At 29.0% G+C, this 7,500-nt stretch overlaps 1 long non-coding RNA gene across 1 annotated transcript in view; it reads left to right on the forward strand.

The window, feature by feature from the left end:
- The window catches only part of LOC147471418 (uncharacterized), a gene marked incomplete at its 3' end in the record, with an annotated part of 25,888 nt that overhangs the window by 1,037 nt on the left and 17,351 nt on the right, over nucleotides 1–7,500 (forward strand). Inside the window, exon 2 of the long non-coding RNA XR_015191288.1 lies at nucleotides 1–135. This exon is cut by the window's left edge and continues 308 nt beyond it. This is a non-coding gene — a long non-coding RNA (uncharacterized LOC147471418). The remainder of the gene's footprint in view (nucleotides 136–7,500) is intronic.

A 7,500-nucleotide genomic window follows, 5' to 3' on the forward strand; every position in this document is an offset into this window, starting at 1 on the left:
TTTCTTATTTACAAACATCTGATAAACAGCGATTCAAGCCATACAACAGAATACAAGAGAATACAACAGTTGTATTTCTGAAGTACATTACAACATGTACTAAAACAATTCAAAACTGCAGCTCATTTTCATTGGGTAAGTGATGTGTTTATTTCACTGTATTTCCACGCGATGTGAGTGATAGTGAAAGAGATTATGTATAATAGTGACTGTAATATAAGGGTGAGTTTGACAAGGATATGGTGACTGAAGGATGATGGTGATCATGATAATGATGGTGATTTTCGATTTTTACTTCTATAATGTTCTAAAGTTAGATTATTGGATAATGTTAATAAAAATGGTGGTGATGGCAGTGATGGTGAGAAATAATGAGACAATGGTTATGATGATAATGATGGTTATAACACTAATTATGTAAATGAAAGTAATAACTTCCATAATGATATTGATAGCAACAATGATGGTGACTGAAAGCTGATAATTGCTAACAATAATGATAATGAGAAAAGTGATGAAATAAAAAAAAAATCTTTACAAATATTATGATATTGATAGTGATGAAAATGATGATAGTAATAGTAATATTAATGTTGATGATGATGATAATAATATCAAGGGTAATAATTATGACAATGATAGTAACAAAAACAATATAAAAAATATTAATAATGGTTATGGTAATGATAATAATGATGATGATGATACTAAAAGGTTTATGATTGTAATAATAATGATGATGATAATGACTATGATGATTATACTACTACTTGTAATGATAATTATCAAATATTATTATTACTGTCATTATTATCATTGTTTACTTTATCAGTATTATTTTCATCATTATCATTATCGTTGTTTTTGTTGTTATCATTATCATTATCATTAACATCATCGTCATCGTTATTATTATCATCATTTTTGTTATTACTACTACTATTGTTATTATTGTTATCATTATAGTTTTTATTATTATACTCATTATTATTATTATTATTATCATTATTATTATAATTATCATTATTATTATTATTATTATTATTATTATTATTATTATTATTATTATCATTATTATTATTATTATTATCAGTATCATTATTATCATTATCATGATTTACATTATTATTATCATTATCATTATCATTATTACCATTGTTGTTATTATTATTATTATTATTATTGTTGTTCTTATATCATTATTATTATTATTATTGTTATTATATCATTATTGCTTTATTATTATTATTATTATTATTATTATTATTACTGTCATTATTATTATTATTATCGTTATTATTATCATCAGTAGTAGTAGTTTCATTATTATCATCATCATCATTACCACTACTACTACTACTATAACTATTATCATTATGGTTATTAATAATATCATTAACAATATTGATAATGATTATAGTAATGATAATAATGTTAACAATAATAATAATGATCTTATTAACATTTATATGATTAATCCCTTCAGATCATTATTATTGTTATTACCATAATTATCATCCGTGTTATAATTGTTATTATCATAATCATTATCATTATTTTTATTATTATAATTGTTGTTATCATCATTATTGTTATTTTTATTATTGTTATTACTATTATTATCATTATCAGTATTATCATCATTAATTATTACCATCATTATTATTATTATCATTACTATTGTTACAATCATCATCAATATCACCGATATCATAATTCTTCTTCGTCTCACTTTCATCATCATTATCCTCCTCCTTTTCCTCTTCATCATAATAATCATCATTATCATCATTATCGTCATCATCATCACCATCATCATCATCATTGTTATCATTATCATTAGTATCATCATCATCATTATCATTATCATTATCATTATCATTATCATTATCATTATCATTATCATTATCATTATCATTATCATCATCATCATCATCATCATCATCATTACCATCACCATCATCCTTAAACCCTAGTTATTATTCATTGCCCACAATAATACTCTTAATAATGATTATATTGATGAAAATAATATTGAAAATTATCCTAATTTTGATATGATGAATATGATGATGATATGTGAATATGATAATGATAGATAATGAGTGATAATGAAAATAATAATAGTAATGATGATGATAACAGTAAATATAAGATAATGATAGTGATAGTGATAAGAACAATGATTATGATGATAATGATAGCAGTGATAATGATGATGATTATAACAATAATCATGATGATAGTAATAATGATAATGATAATAATAATGATGATAACAATGATAGCGATAATGATAATAATATGTATAGTAATGATGATAATAATAACGAATTTAACAACAACAACCCAAAAATAATAACAATATTAATGATAATATTAACAATGGGAATAATAATGGTGATGATGATAACAACGAAATGAGGATAATGATAATGATACTAATAATGAATGAATGATAGTTATATTCTTAATGATAGTGATAATAGTAATAAGAAACATTAGAAATGATAATTATACTAATACAAATAATATTGAATAATGTAACGATAATGATAATGATAATAACGATTACATGATGATAGCAATAATGGTAATATAAGTAATGATAATGATGAATGATAATTAGTAATAATGAAAATAATAATGATGATAATAGTCATTCATCATCCTCATTCTTATCATTATCATTAATATTTACATCCATACTACTACTACAATACTACAACAACATTAAGTAACTCCTACCACCATCTCTACTACAACACTACTCCTACTACCAATGATAAAAAAAAAAAAAAAAAAAAAAAAAAACTTATAAGGAATTACATTAGCAGCCTGATCATGGGTAGTATTTTTATGACCTCTTCCGACCTGAGGTCATTTTTTCCCTTTGGTTTATTGGTTGTCCAACTGGTTAGTGATCAGAATTACGGCAAAAGTTACTGACTACGATGGTTGTCAGGAAAATTTATGGGGGGTTTGGCCATGGTTCAGAGACTGGTTGATTAGATTTCGGTGGTAAACCGGTGGACTTCGGTGGAGATTTCGGGGTTAGATTAAGACTTGATTCGTGGTTGAGAATTGATTTTTTTTTTTAAATTTTGAGGTTGATGGTGATGATGGTTGTAGGTTATTTGGTCGAATTTTGGTAGATAAGGGATGTCACGAGTAGATTTGTGTTTTGTGGTAGATTATGGTTGAGAAGGGTAGCGTAGTTGGTCGTTTGTTCTTTGGTGGATCAAGAGTGGATGTAGGTGGATTAAGAAAGGTTTTAGGAGAAGAGTGAATAGAATGCTTAAGTAGAGAGCGCAGGGTGAATTATAGGTCACAGCGGAGGATTGCGCTCTCTGAATGTCTGTCTTGTTGCTGTTGTTTTTGTTGAAGTTTTTGTTGTTATTGTTATTATCATAGTTACTAATGGTAGGCTTATCGTTATCATCAGTATTGCTATCATCATTGTTATTATTATCATTGTTGATAACGTTGTAGTTATTAACATTATTGCTATTATCATAATAATGATATTAATGATAATGATTATAGTTAATAATGTTAATAATGATGTAATAATGTTAATAATGATGATAATGATAATAACAATTATTATAATAATAATAATGATAATAATTGTTATAATAGTAATTATAATATAACGATAATTATAATAAGGATTATGATTACAATGAAACTGATAATATTTCACTATTGTTATTATTATTACCATCATCGTTATCATCACTAATATGATCATTGGGAAAGAGAGAGAGAAAGAGATAGAGAGAGAAAGAGTGAGAGACAGAAAGAGAGAGAGATAGAGAGAGAGAGAGAGAGAGAGAGAGAGAAAGAAAGAGAGAGAGAGAGAGAGAGAGAGAGAGAGAGAGAGAGAGAGAGAGAGAGAGAGAGAGAGAGAGAGAGAGAGAGAGAAAGACAGAGAGAGACAGAGATAGATATATAGATAGAGAAAGAGAGACAGAGAGAAAGAGAGAGAGAGTGAGAAAAAAAAGAGAGAGAAAGAGAGAGAGAGTGAGAAAAAAAAGAGAGAGAAAAAGAGAGAGAAAGAGAGAGAGAGAGAGAGACAGAAAGTAAGAAAGAAAGAAAGAAAGAAAGAAAGAGAGAAAGAGACAGACAAATAGAGACAGACAGATAAATAGATAGATAGATATAGAGAGAGTGCACTTGCCCAGAGCATGTCCAACGCTGTGCTTCCCTTCCCCACACTCGGAGGATTCCCGGGGCTTTTGTCCCCTCGACCCTTTGATGCCGGGGACGTGCGCGGTCGCTCCGGCTTTTGATTTTACTCTCGGGATTATTAGTGTTGTTGTTATTGTTGTTTTTATTATTGTTAGGATTGGTGGGATTGTTGTTGTTGTTGCTGTTGTTAGGATTGTTGTTGTTGTTGTTGTTAGGATTGTTGTTATTATTATTATTGTTATAATTATTACTATGATTATTATTATTATCAACATTGTTATCATTATCATTATTGTTAGGATAATTATTGTTGTCGTTGTTATTATTATTATTATTATTATTATTATTATTATTATTATTATTATCATTATTATCATCATTATTAATATCATCAGTATCGTTAGGATTATTATTATTGTTATTATTATTATTGTTATTATTATTATTATTATTATTATTATTATTATCATTATTGTAGTTGTTGTTGTTGTTATCATTATTATCATTATTACTTTTATCCTTATTATCATTATTATTATTATCATCATTATTATTATTATTATCATTATTAGTATTGTTAGGATTATTATTGTTGTTGTTATTATTATCATTTACACTATTTTTTCCTTTATTATCATGACTGTTGTATTCATTATCATTATCTGTATTAGTGTCCTTTTTGTTATTTTTCATTATTATTGTTGTTATTATTATTATTATCATTCTATCATCGCTATCATCATCTTTATCATTATCATTAATTTATCGTTATTATTATTATTATCATGATTGTTCTTATTACTATTAACATCATTTTTGTTATCGTTATATTTGTTATTATTATTATTATCATTATTATTATTATTATCATTATTATTATTGTTATTATTATTATTATTATTATTATTATCATCATTATCATCATCATTATAATTATTATTATTACTATTATTATTATTACTACTATTATTACAATTATAATTATTATTATCATCATCATTATCTTAGACGTAGCTAGTTGCCAAGGAATCAATAAGTAGGCCTATTTAGTCCCACCTGTTTATCCCATTCCTTTCAAATTCGGCGGAAAAAAAGGTCTTTATTTCTCTTATTATCACAATGAAGGTCATAACAATTACACGTATTATAATGTTAACAATAACAAGAATAGTAAACAGTGTCCCTTCCGCTGACCTTTGACCTTTGACCTTTGACCTGGGTGGGATTTTCGTATGAGTTCGTGTTCACTGTTCGTTTTCACTGTATGTTGCAGGGCTTCTTCTTGAGTGAAGTCGATTTTTGTTATCGTTGTTATTTTCATGATCATCATTATCATTATCATCATTATTATCATTATCATCATAATTATCTTCGTGAATATCATTATCTTTATAATTATCTTCGTGATTATCATTATCATCGTTATCATTATCATTATCATTATTGTTATCATCATCATTATCATTATCATCGCCATTATTATTATCATCGTGATTATCATTATCATCATCAGCAGCAGCAGCAGCATCACCATCACCACCACCATTATTAGAATTATCATTATCATCACATTATCATCACCACCATCATCATCAGCATCATCACCATCACCCTCATCATCCTCATAACCACAATCACAATCACCATTAGCACCACCATCACCATAAACACAAACACTATAACAACCGGAACAACACCACTCTGCAACAAGTATATCTCACAACACCTAATTTCATAATTAATTTATCATTAAATATAAAACCTCAACGGAATAAGCGATTAAGCAAAATTACTATATTATGAATTTAATGATATTAGCATTTGAAATATGTATGTGCGTTTGTGTTCCATTGTGCTGATAACTTTTCCAGAAATTGTTATCATTATTATCATTATTGGGATGTTTTTTTTTTTTACCTAGGGTATTTATTCGAGTAGTGATGATAATGAGGATGATGATAGTGGTCGTGATGGTAGTGATGAAAATTATAATAATAGTGATAGTAATAATGGTGATGATAATGATAGAAATAAAATTATAGTATTAAAAATAATGATGATATTGATAACATTGATATTGATAAAAATGGCAAAAAATAATGATAGTAATAGTAATGATAATGATGACAATAAAAATAGCGATGACGATAATGATTAATAATAATAACAATGAATAACAAAAATAACGAGATATAACAATAATAACAATACCAAAGGTGATAAAGATAACACCACCTCATTATCTTATCATTATCCCGCCCGATTTCTTGACGCTCGTCCGAAATTGAAAGCAATGCCTACCTGACGGAAGGAAGGAGGGCATACGATGCAATCTTGATTTGTTCCAACACTCGAGGATTGACCAGACAGATCCTAACTTCCTAACTGATGTTCAGGGCTTAGAAAGGGGGGCTGCATTGCTGGCTGGTTTGATGGTGGTGGTGATGGTGATAATGGTGGTGGTGTTGGTGAGGAAAATGATGGTGATGGTGATGGTGATGATGGTGGTGGTGATGGTGAGGAAAATGATGGTGATGGTGATGATGGTAAGGAAAATGATGGTGATGATGGTAATGATGATGATTATGATGGTAATGATGATGATACTAATGATGAATATAATGGTAATGATGATTAAAATGATAAAGATCATTAAAATTGGATATATAAGAATAATCAATGATAATTAGATATTACCGGCATTAGCATCACTTAAATTATCATTGTTTTTATTAGTTTTTTATATCATAAATAACAATAGATGTAGCATTATTGAAATTGATATTACTACCATCACCACCATTATTATCACCACCACCACCACTTTCACCATCATCACACCCCCACCACCACAATCACCACCACCACCACCATTTCCCCCATCATCAACACCCCCACCACCACAATCTCCACCACCACCATTTCCCCCATCATCATTACCCCCACCCCTACCACCACCACCACCACCACCCCCACTTTCCCCATCATCAACACCCCCACCACCACAATCACCACCAAAATCACCACCACCACCACCATTTCCTCCATCATCAACACCCCCACCACCACAATCACCACCACTATTATCCTCCCTCCTCCCCACACGAAACTCCCAACGTTGAAAATATCTTTTATGTAAATCAGCAGACAGCAGAGGATCGAGATAAGAGTCTGCGCTAAGCTTTGGGTGTAAGCTCCTTGGGATACCGAGGAATTCCTGGGCGTGGGGGGGGTGTGGGGGGTAGGGGGGGGTGTGGTGGTCACGTTACTAATGCCTTGTAGACGAGGGGGGGATGCCACAGTGGA

The sequence above is a fragment of the Penaeus japonicus genome, unplaced genomic scaffold (assembly GCF_977035675.1).
Source record: "Penaeus japonicus unplaced genomic scaffold, GWHDUDI00000001_assembly GWHDUDI00000009, whole genome shotgun sequence".
NCBI classification, from domain to species: domain Eukaryota; kingdom Metazoa; phylum Arthropoda; class Malacostraca; order Decapoda; family Penaeidae; genus Penaeus; species Penaeus japonicus.